The sequence below is a fragment of the Dasypus novemcinctus genome (assembly GCF_030445035.2).
Source record: "Dasypus novemcinctus isolate mDasNov1 chromosome Y unlocalized genomic scaffold, mDasNov1.1.hap2 SUPER_Y_unloc_1, whole genome shotgun sequence".
Classification (NCBI taxonomy): Eukaryota; Metazoa; Chordata; class Mammalia; order Cingulata; family Dasypodidae; genus Dasypus; species Dasypus novemcinctus.
Genome location: NW_027261977.1, coordinates 5,076,633 through 5,088,948, shown reverse-complemented (window position 1 = coordinate 5,088,948; position 12,316 = coordinate 5,076,633).

Below are 12,316 nucleotides of genomic sequence, written 5' to 3'. Positions count from 1 at the left end.
AGAATATCATTAAGTCCACTCTAATCTTTACTGTATTCCTCCTTCTTGTGGACCTTGGTTTGGTTGTGTCTATTCCACATCTATGGCAAGAGAGGGCTTAGATTCCACATGGATACTGGATGAAATCCTGCTTTCAGTTGCAGTCACTCTAGGCTCCATGGTGTGGTGGTTGACATTCTTCAACTCCATGTTAGCTGAGTGGGGTAAGTCCAATAAATCAGAGTGTAGGAGCTGAAGTTTATTGAGGCTCAGGACCTGGCTATCATATTGTCAGTCCAGAGATTCAAATCCCCTAATTATATCTTAAACCCCAGCACCAACTAGAATTCCAGTAAAGTAGCAGGAAAGGCTTGTGAAAAGAGATCCCATCTGAGTCCACCTCCATCACACAGAAACACCAACTCCAAAGAAGGGCCAACTGACATGGCAATGAACCCCATCTGCCATGACCATAGAGCCTGTAGGTCTCTTTAGCCCTCAAAAGGACCAATACCTGGGGTTGTATCTACTTTATCTGTCTCTGAGACTCTGCTCAGGTGTGCATAAGGGCAATCCTTCTGACAACCTCCAGACTCTTTTTTAGAGACTCATAGCCATATAAACTCATTTGTCCTTTCCATTTCCCCCTTACTTTAGGTCAAACAGCATTTTTAACTCCTCTTATTATATGTAGACAGAGATATTCTGCTGGTCCGCGTTGAACCTTTAATTCAAGGTTATTTTCTAGTTGCATCATCAGCTGGTACTTGGTAGTGATCCCTCGGTGCCAGGGAGGCTCATCCCTTGGTGTCATGTGCCACACTGGGGGGAAGGCATTGCATTTATATGCTGAGTTTGACTTTGAGACTGACTACATTTGAGTAACACAGAGGCTGTCAGGAGGGAACTCCTAGGCACAGTGCTGCTCTAGGTTTTGTTCTTATTTCTGGTGTATAGATTCACAAGCATAGTCATTAGTATCAGGGGCTCACTGTTGGACCCTCACTCCTTCCTGGTCCTTGCCTTTGCACCCAGGGGACTGCTGCTGCTCCCCTAGGGACTGTGGCAGACCCCCCCCCCCCCCGGCCAGGAACACAGTACCCCCCCAGCTGTTGTTTTTAATTGTTTCCACTATGAGTATATCCAAACATTTCCATGTGTCCTGGACACATGCCCTGTATAACTCCCTGTCAACCATATGTCCCCTCTCAATAACATCCCATACCAGTATTCCTCCGCTGCCATTATTGAACCACTCTGTGATCCAGAACTTCCTGAAAAGTGAAGCCCAATATAATGCCAGGTTCCCTTAATAGTAAAATTGAATATAGCGATGAGTTTAAAGGTTAGATATAGGATACATATTGATTTGGAAAAATTCTACATCCTATCTTTTTCTTTTCTTTTTTCCTAATTATTGAGCTCCTCTTCACAAGAGCCATAGATCACAATAATTCATATATGCAATATACAGTACTCCCACATATCCATTATAAAACCTTTTCCCTTCCACAGTGATAATCTTTTCACTTATTCATATAATATTTACTGAAACTGATGTACAGATATTGAGACAATAGCTTTCAAACAAGATAATATTTGTGTTTACATTGTCGTTTATACTTTAGGCTAAACAGTTTTATAAATTTTTTAGTTATCCTATGTTTTATATTATGGTTTACATTATTAGTCTGTTATCCCCTGTATGTTTTTGGTGTAATATTACATGTTTCATATCCATTCTTGTGTACTCCTGTGAAACACTTCTTTTGCCCTCACAGTTACTTTGGTTCCTTCTATTCAATATCTATTTCCCCCTCCCCTTGGGGCCCACAGTGACAGTCAATCTACATTTCTTGAGCCATGTTCAGAGATACTTGCAACAGTGTTGAGGGCTTGACAAGCTCAACTGCCCTAATGCCCTGGGAGCTGCCATTTCTCTTGAGAGATACAGTTCCCTCTATTTGATGGCGTTAGCCCTCCCCAGGTTGTGTGTCTCTCTTCAGTCTCATTATATGGGTCTCTACCCAATGGTATAACCCACTCTGGCAAAATGAGCATTCAGATATTCCCTAGGAGTCTGTCCTGCATCAGATTATCCCCTTTGAGTATCTTAAATAGGTAACTATCGTAATTATGTTTTGAAAAAGTTTTCTCAGCATTATACTCTCAACCAATACCTGACAATCTCCTATGTTCGCATGTTGCCCCACCCTCCCCCCAATTTCGTGGGCAATATTACCCATCTGCCCATCCCTAGCCCCCTCCTCAAAACCCCAAAGCCCCACCCAAAGGTAATCCTATGCCCCCATTTTATCTCTTCCTTGTGCACATACTTACCTCCAGCTTATCATAGATTTCACCCATGTAGATGTCAGCTTACATCCTTCCTCTACTCCCCAATTTCCTGTAAGCCTATCTTCCAGTCTCTAGCACTCTGAGGCAACTTGCTTATTTCATATCATTGAGGTCATTTAGTATTTCTCCTTCAATGCCTGGGTTGCTTCACTCAACATAAGGTTCTCAAGATTCATCCATGTTACCACGTGTGTTTGTAGTGTATTTGTTCTTAAAGCCGAGTAGTATTCCATTGTATGTATATACCACATTTTATTGATCCACTCATCTATTGATGGGCATTTGGGTCGATTCCAACTTTTGGTGATAGTGAACAATGCTGCTATGAACATTGGTGTGCATATATCGGTTTGTGTCCCTGCCTTCAGTTCTGCTGGGTATATACCCAGTAGTGGAATTGCTGGGTCATATGGCAAATCTGTGTTTAGTTTTTTGAGAAACCGCCAAAGTGTCCTTCAGAATGGTTGGATCCTTCCGGATTCCCACCAGCAGTGGATGAGTGTTCCCATTTCTTCACATCCTCTCCAGCATTTGTATTCTTCTGTTTTTTTTCCCCATAGCTGCCAATCTTATGGGAGTAAGATGGTATCTCATTGTAGTTTTGATTTGCATTTCCCGGATAGTTAAAGATTTGGAGAATTTCCTCATGTTCCTTTTAGCCATTTGTATTTCTTCTTTGGAGAAGTGTCTGTTTAAATCTTTTTCCCATTTTTTAAATGGGTTGTTTATGTTTTTATTTTCAAGATATAGAAGTTCTTTATATATGCAAGTTATAAGTCTCTTATCAGATATATGGTTGCCAAATATTTTCTCCCATTGTGTACGTTCCCTTTTTACTTTCTTGAGAAACTCCTTTGAGGTGTAGGGGGCTTTAATTTTGAAGAAGTCCCATTTATCTATTTGTTCTTTTGCTGTTTGTGTTTTGGTGTGATGTTCATGAAGCCATTTCCTATTACAAGGTCTTGTAGATCTTTCTCTACACTGCTTTCCAAGGTCTTTATGGTCCTGGCTCTTATATGTTGGTCTTTGATCCATCTTGAGTTGATCTTTGTATAAGGTGTGAGATGGTAATCCTGTTTCATTCTTCTACTTATGGTTATCCAGTTCTCCAGGCACCATTGTTGAATAGGCCATTCTCTCCCAGTTGAGAGGGTTTGGTGGCTTTATCAAATATTATATGGCTATCTATATGAGGTTCTATATCAGAACTTTCAATTCAATTCCTTTTGTCTGTATGTCTCTCCTTATGCCAATACCATACTGTTTTCACTACTGTAGCTTTGTAGTATGTTTTGAAGTCAGGTAGTGGGATTCCTCCAATTTCGTTTTTCATTTTCAATATTTCTTTGGCTATTCAGGGCCACTTTCCTTTCCAAATAAATTTCATAGTTTTTCTAGTTCTTTAAAGAAGGCTGTGTTGATTTTTATTGGGATTGCATTCAATGTGTAGATCAGTTTTGGTAGGATAGACATCTTAATAATATCTAGTCTTCCTATGCATGAACAGGGAATATTCTTCCATTTATTCAGGTCTTCTTTGATTTCCTTGAACAGTCTTGTATAGTTTTCAGTGTATAAGTTTTTTACATCTTTAGTTAAATTTATTCCTAAATATTTGATCTTTTTATTTACTATTTTGAATGGTCTTTGTTTCTTGATTTCCTCCTGATCTTGCTCATTATTGGTGTACAGAAATACTACTTATTTTTTCGCATTGATCTTATAACCTGCGACTTTACTAAACTCATTTATGAGTTCTAGAAACTTTGTTGTAGACCTCTCAGGGTATTCTATGTATAGGATCATGTCATCTGCAAATCATTAAATTTTGACTTCTTCCTTTCCAATTTGAATGCCTTTTATATCTGGTTCTTGCCTCAGTGCTTGAGCAAGTACTTCTAAGAAAATGTTAAATAGAAGGGGAGAGAGTGGGTATCCTTGTCTTGTTCTTGACTTTAGAAGGATGGATTTTAGGATTTCTCCATCGTAAATGATGTTGGCTGTGGGTTTTTCATATATACTCATTATCATGTTCAAAAAATTTCCTTTTATTCAGATGTTTTGGAGTGTTTTTATCAAGAAAGGGTGCTGTATCTTGTCAAATGCTTTTTTGGCATCTAAAGATATAATCATGTCATTTTTTTCCTTCAATCTGTTTATATGATGTATTACATTGATTGATTTTCTTATGTTGAACCATCCTTGCATACCTGGAATGAATCCCACTTGGTTGTGGTGTATAATTCATTTAATGTGTTGTTGAATACGATTAGCAAGTATTTTGTTAAGTATTTTTGCATCTAGTTTCATTAGAGAAATTGGTCTGTAATTTTCCTTTCCTGTGGTGTCTTTGTTTGGCTTTGGTACTAGGGTAATGTTGGCATCATAGAAGGAGTTAGGCAATGTTCCTTCTGTTTCAATGTTTTGGAAGAGTTTCAGCAGGATTGGTGTTAGTTCTTTCTGGAATGTTTTGTAGAATTCACCTGTGAAGCCATGTGGCCCTGGGCTCTGCTTAGTTGGGAGGTTTTTAATGACTAATTCTTTCTCTTTATTTGTGATTGTTTTGTTGAGATCTTCAATTTCTTCTTTCATCAATATAGGCTGCTATGTGTTTCTAGGAATTTGTCCATTTCCTCTGAATTTTCGTTTTTGTTGGAATATAGTTTTTCCAAGTATCCTCTTCTGATAGTCTTTATTTCTGTGGGGTCAGTGGTGATATCTCCTTTCTCATTTCTTATTTTGTGTATTTGCATCTTCTCTCTCTTTTTCTTTGTTACTCTCTCTAAAGGTTTGTCAATTTTATTGATCTCCTCAAAAAACCAGCTCTTGGTCGTGTTTATCTTTTCAAGTGCTTTCTTATTTTCTATTTCATTTAGTTCCGCACTTATTTTTATGTCCTTCCTTCTTCTTCCTGTGGGATTACTTTGTTGTTTTTTTTTTCTAATTCCTCCAAATGTGCAGTTAGTTCTTCAATTTTTGCTCTGTCTTCTTTTTTGGTGTATGAATTTATGGCTATTTATATCCCTTTCAATAATGCTTTTGCTGAATCCTGTAAGTTTTGGTATGTTGTGTTATCATTATCATTAGTTTCAAGGTAGTCATGGATTTCTTTTGAGATTTCCTCTTTGACCCACAGTTTTTCTAAGAGTGTGCTGTTTAATTTCCATATCTTGGTGTGGAATCTGGGCCTCTGGCCTTTGCAGATTTCCAGCTTCACTCCACTGTGGTCAGAGATATTGTGTATGATTTTGATCTTTCTGAATTCATTAAGCCTTTCTTTGTGGCCTAGCATATGGTCTAACTTGGAGAATGATCCATGTGCACCTGAGAAAAATGTATATCCTGCTGTGTTTGGGTGTAATGATCTGTAAATGTCTATTAGATCCAGCTCCTCTAATACAGTGTTCAAATATTTTGTTTCTTTAGTGATTCTCTTTTGAGATGTTCTGTCCACAGTTGATAGTGGTGTATTAAAATCCCCCACCATAAATGTAGATGCATCTATTCTTTCACTTAGTTTTTCCAGTGTTTGCCTCACATATCTAGAGACACCCTTGTTAGGAGCATAAATATTTATGATTGTTCATTCTTCTTGAGAGAGTGTCCCTCTCACTAATATGTAGTATCCTTCTTTGTCTCTCTCAGTTGTTTCACATTTAAAGTCTATTTTGTCTGATATTAATATAGCGACTCCTTCCTTTTTTTGGTTTTTGTTTGCTTGTAAGATTGTTTTCCAACCATTCACTTTCAGCCTCCATGAATCTCTGCATCTAAGATGTGTCTCTTGTAGGCAGCATATAGATGGGTCATAATTCCTTATCCAATGTCTGAGTCTGAATTTTTTGATAGGTGATTTTAATCCATTGACACTCAGTGTTATTACTCTCAAGGAATTATTTATGTTAGCCATATTTTGATTGGATTTGTGTTTGTCATTTTTGTTTGTTTGTTTTTTCTTCTATTTTTGTCTTTTTGTTGCTCTTACACTCTCCTCCAACTCTGCCTGTCCTGTTTTTTCCTTTCTTCCTGCAGAACTCCCTTTAGAATTTCTTGAAGGGGAGGTTTCTTGTTGGCATACTCTTTCAATTTCTGTTTATCTGTGAATATTTTGAACTCTCCCTCATTTTTGAATGCTAGTTTAGCTGGATAGAATATTCTTGGTTGGAAATTTTTTTTTAGTACCTTCACTATATCATACTACTGCCTTCTTGCCTCCATGGTGTCAGATGAGAAATCAACTCTTAATCTTTTTTTAAATTGACTTTGTAATAATATTACATTAAAAATATATATATGAGGTCCCATTCAACCCCACCACCCCCACCCCACCTCTCCCCCCCCCCCCCCCCCAGCAACACTCATTCCCATCATCATGACACATCCATTGCATTTGGTAAGTACATCTTTGGGCACCTCTGCACCTCATGGTCAATGGTCCACATCATGGCCCATACTCTCCCCCATTCCATCCAGTGGGCCCTGTGAGGATTTACAATGTCTGGTGATTGCCCCTGAAGCACCATCCAGGGCAGCTCCATGTCCCAAAGACGCCTCCACCTCTCATCTCTTCCTGCCTTTTCCCATACCCATCAGCCACCATGTCCACTTTTCCCAATCCAATGCCACCTCTTCTATGTGGACATTGGATTGGTTGTGTCCATTGCATCTCTATGTCAAGAGGAGGCTCAGATTCCACATGGATGCTGGATGCAATCCTCCCACTTTCAGTTGTAATCACTCTAGGCTCCATGGTGTGGTGGTTGTCCTTCTTCAACTCCATCTTAGCTGAGTGTGGTGAGTCCAATAAATCAGATTGTAGGTGCTGGAGTCTGTTGAGGCTCAGGACCTGGCTATCACATTGTCAGTCCAGAGTTTCAAATCCCCTAAATATATCTTAAACCCCAACACTAACTGCAACTCCAGCACATTAGCATGAAAGTCTTATGAAGAGAGATCCCATCTGAGTCCAGATTCATCACACATAAACACCAGTTCCAAAGAGGGGCCATCTGACCTGGTAGTTAGCCCCATCTGCCATAACCATAACTCCCATGGGTCTCTTTAGCCCTCAGAGGAACCAATACCTGGGGGTTGTGTCTGCTTTATCTGTCTCTCAGACTCTGCTCAGTTGTGCATAAGGGCAATCCTTCTGACAGCCTCCAGACTCTTTTTTAGAGACTCATAGCCATATAAACTCATTTCTCCTTTCCATTTCCCCCTTACATTAGGTGAAACAGCATTTTAAAGTCATGTTATTTTATGTAGACAGGGATATTCTGCTGATCTGCATTGAACCTTCTGTATAAGGTCATTTTCCAGTTGCATCATCAGTTGGTAGTTGATAGTGGTCCCTCAGTGCCAGGGAGGCTCATCCCCGGGTGTCATGTCCCATGCTGGGGGGAAGGCATTGCATTTATATGCTGAGTTTGGCTTCGATCAACTCTTAATCTTATGGAGCTTCCCTTGTTTGTGATGGTTTTCTTTTCTGTTGCTGCTTTTAGAATTTTCTCTTTGTCTTGAGCATTGGATAATTTGACAAGTATATGCCTTGTGGTGGGCCTGTTGGGGTTTATGATGTTTGGGGTGCACTGAGTTTCTTGGATATGTACATCTGTCTCTTTCAGTAGATTTGGGAAGTTTTCAGCCATTATTTCCTGCAACACTCCTTCTTATTCCTTTCCCTTTGCTTCTTCTCCTGGGATGCCTATAATACATACATTTGTGCATTTTGCATTGTCATTCAGGTCCCTAAGTCCTAGCTGGATTTTTTCTCTCTTTTTATCGATCAATTCTACTATCTGTTTGATTTCCGATGTACTGTCTTCCACATCACTACTTTTCTCCTCTGCCTCTTCTAATCTGCTGCTATCTGCTGCAAGTGTATTTTTGATTTCTTAAACTGTGGTGTTCATTCCCATCATATCTGTTATCTTTTTGTGTATGTCTGCAATTTCCCCTCCTAGTGTTGTCTTCATATTGTTAACATCATCTTTACTTCATTAAATTTGTGTCTGATATATGTTCTGAGATCTTTAATTACTTGTCCAAAGTTCTGCTCCCCTTTCTGGCTTTTAATTTGTTCATTGGATTCAGCCATGTTTTCCTGATTACTGGTTTGGTTTGTAGATTTTTATTGTTCTCTGGTCATCATTTTATCTTGATGGGTTTAATCAGTGCCTTAGCTTCTTTGTCTAGTCTTGGGGATTAATTAGCTGTTTTTGTGTAGGTGTTATATCTTCTCTTTGTCACTTTGTTCTTCTTATTCTAATTTCTTATGGCTGGTTGAGTTTACTTTGAAGGAAAGTATTAGGGCCAGGGAAAGGTGATTTTGTAAGAAAGGAAAATGTGTAAAGTAGTATTTGTAATAAATGTTAACAGAGCAACAGTATGAGATCTGGGAGGATGGATATTAGATTCATGTAAGTTGTGTAGAGTTATAGCACTAGGTAGAGAACCTATAATGAGGTAGTCACCTGAATGTGGGAGGAATATAGTATGAATTAAAATGCTAGTGTTTTTGTGAGAGAGGGAAAGAGAAAGGAAAGGCAATAGTTTCAAGAGTGGATAAAAGACAGAAAACAAAACAAAGGTATTAGAAATTAAGAGTTAGACATTTTGTGGATCAAAGAAAGGGATATGGAATATAGGAGAGACAGTAGATGATGGAGGATATCAAGATGCGGGAGAAAGGAGATAGTGTAGGTAGCCAAAATCAATTCACACAGAAATGAGGCAATGGAAGATGAGGAAACCCAGCAAATGTGAGGTGTTCCCTGCAGCACCTATTGTATAATTAAGATAAAATAAAATAAGGAGAAAATGAGGGACAAGAGAAAAGAGGAAAAAAAGAGAGAGAAGAAAGAAAGAAAGAAAAAGGGGGATGGGTAAAGAAAAGGGAGGCAAGAAGTAAGGAAAAGAAAAGAAGATAGAGAACACCAACAATAGCAACAACAAAAAAACCCTGAATAAATGAAAATAAAAAAAGACCTTGGGGGATACAATGGGAGAAAAGACTAGGAAATAATGCAATGTTTGCAACCAGGACAATAAAAAATTAAAAATTAAACATTTAAATTTAAATTTAAAAAAATGCAAATGTTGAGTGCTAGGACTATCAAGGACCTCAGATTGGCTTCAGGGCATGGTGGATTCAGGGATGGAAAGTCTGTGATATTGCAGACTCAAGAGGTGTGATCTCTGGGGTGTGAGCCACCAGGGTTTAGGGGACACAGACCTGGCAAACTCAAATCCATTTAAAAGGGAGCCTGGGAGCACCACAGTGCAACACAGCCTTCAGGGATCCATGCAGCTGGGTGCCAGCCCTATGGGAGAGGTCACATCCACACACTCTGACCTATGTGTCCAAAACCCGCAATTCCCCCTTTCTCTAGGGTCTCTTCTGTGGCTGTATCACCAATTTGACTTCAGGAGACCTCCCGCCCTGCAAGCCCCCGAAACTGCCAGTTGGGGATGCCTCTATATTGCAGCCAATTTAAGGACACTGCAGATCCACAGCCAGGCCTAGGGGGCAGGGCTCCAGCCGGAAGCGCTGTATCAGTGTCAGAAACCAAAAATCCCATACCTTGCAAAAGATTCCCCTAATCGGCTTCAAGCCACCTCCCACCCTGCAATCCCCTGAAATAGCTTCCTGGTGACATCTCTTTACTGCAAGCAATTTAAGGCAGATCAGCAGCTGGCCTTTGGGGCAGGGCTCTAGCCAGAAGCGCTATTATTCGGGTGAGAAATAAAAAATTCCCCACCTCACAAATAACTCCCATCTGTCTCACCAAATTGGTTTGTGAAGGCCTCCTGCCCTGTTAGCTCCTTAATAGCCCACTCATGGTTTATGAATTCCCCAGTATCACAGAGCCTCCAGGAATCACTGCTGCGGTGCTGCTGCTGCGATTCCACACGCCCCAGGGGGGAGTGTCCCACGTGCAGCCCCTAACTCTGTGTAAGATAGCCTCAATTTTATCTTTAATGCAAATTTTCTCTGTTACCTACCCACAAAATCGATGTCCAGACACCTCCTGCCCTGCAAAATCCTGAAACAGCCTTGTCCTGAAGAATTTCTAATGTTGCCCAGCTGCTTCTTTGTAAGAGAGGGTATCAGGTGCATTTACTCAATGACCATCTCACCCCAACCTCGGTGCTGTCTTATATATACAGTGCCAAGGCAATTTCTTTCATTTCTTCCTCAGTGTCTATATCCTTTCTTTTTTCTAATTTTTAATTTTGTCTTCAAAAAAGTTTTAGATCACAGGAAAGTCACATATACAATATTGGTGACTCCGATATATCCATCATCAAACACTTTCCCCCTTCCCTAGCAATATTTGCTGCATCTGAGATACAGATATTGAAAAATATCTATCAAACATGGCTCCATTTTGGTTTATATTATGCTGTGTATTTTAGACTATACAATGTTCTAAATTTTTATTTACCTTATGGTTTACATTATGGTTTACATTTTAGCCTATAGGCTTTTATATATTTTTGGTGAAATTTAACATATCCTATATCCATCATTGCATGATCTTGTGGAACACTTACATTACTCACAGTTACCCTGCTTCTATCTATACTATTCCTCTCTCCTCCTCCCCTCAGAGCCCACAGTGACAACCAAGCTTCACTGCTTGAAGGACCAGATTCACAGATACTTGCAACAATGTTGAGTCTCCCTAATTTTTGAATTCCAGCTTTGCTGGAATTTTTGCCTAGAATTTTTTTGCCAAGAAGTCTTGGCTGGAAGTTTTCTGTGTTTTAGCACTGTAACCCTGTCATACCATGGCCTTCTTGCCTCTACACTTTCAGATGTGAAATCATCCCTTAATCCTATCAAGCTTCCCTTTTATGTGATGGTTCTCTTTCTGTTGCTGCTTTCAGTATTCTTTCTTTGTCTTGAGCATTGAACAGTTTGACTAGTATATGTCTTTGAGTTGTTCTGTTAGGATTTATTCTTTTTGAGGTGTGTTGCACTTCCTGGACAGGTACCCCCATTTCCCTCAGTAGGGTAGGGAAGTTTTCAGCCATTATTTCTTTCAACACTCCTTCTGCTCCCTTTCCCTTTTCTTTTCCCCCTGGAATGATTATTATGTGTATGTTTGTGCATTCCATATTTTCATTCAAATTTATACATCCCTGCTGGATTTTTTTCTATTCTTTTTATCCATCTGTCCTACTATCTGATTGATTTGTGATGTACTGGCTTCCACATCACTGATTCCTCTGTCTGTTCAAATCTGCTGTTGTATGCTTCCCATGTATTTTTTATTTCTTGGACTGTGCCATCCATCACCATCATATCTGTATATCATTTTTTTGTATGTTTACAATTTCTTCAGTATGTTCTCCCAGCATCTTCTTAATACCCTTAATCTCTTCCTTCAGTTCATTAAGTTGATTCATGTTAGGTGTTTGGACATCTCTGATTAGTTGTTCCATGTTCTGCATCTCCTCCTAGTTTTTAGTTTCTTCATTGAACTGAACCATGTCTTCATGTTTCTTAATATGGCCTCTAACTTTTTGTTGGTGTTTAGGTATCTGTTTGTCTTTGTGGGTTTATTCAGTTGATTAGCTTCTCTAGTCTATGGTTTTATTTTATTATTGCTTTTCTGTTCATGGTGAGATTTCACTTTGACACTACAATCCTTTTATTCTAGTTCCTTATTGTTGTCTGTGTTCCCTTGAAAAAAAAATTGGGCCAGAGAAAAGGAAAGAGGAACATAAAAAGAATAATAGTAATAATAATAGTGGGAAATGGACTTGGCCCTGTGGTTACGGTGTCCGTCTACCACATGGGAGGTCTGCTGTTCAAACCCCAGGCCTCCTTGACCCATGTGGAGCTGGCCCATGCACAGTGCTGATGCGCACAAGGAGTGCCTTGCCATGCAGGGGTGTCCCCATGTAGGGGAGCCCCATGTGCAAGGAGTGCACCCTGTAAGGAGAGCCGCCCAGTGTGAAAGAAAGTGCA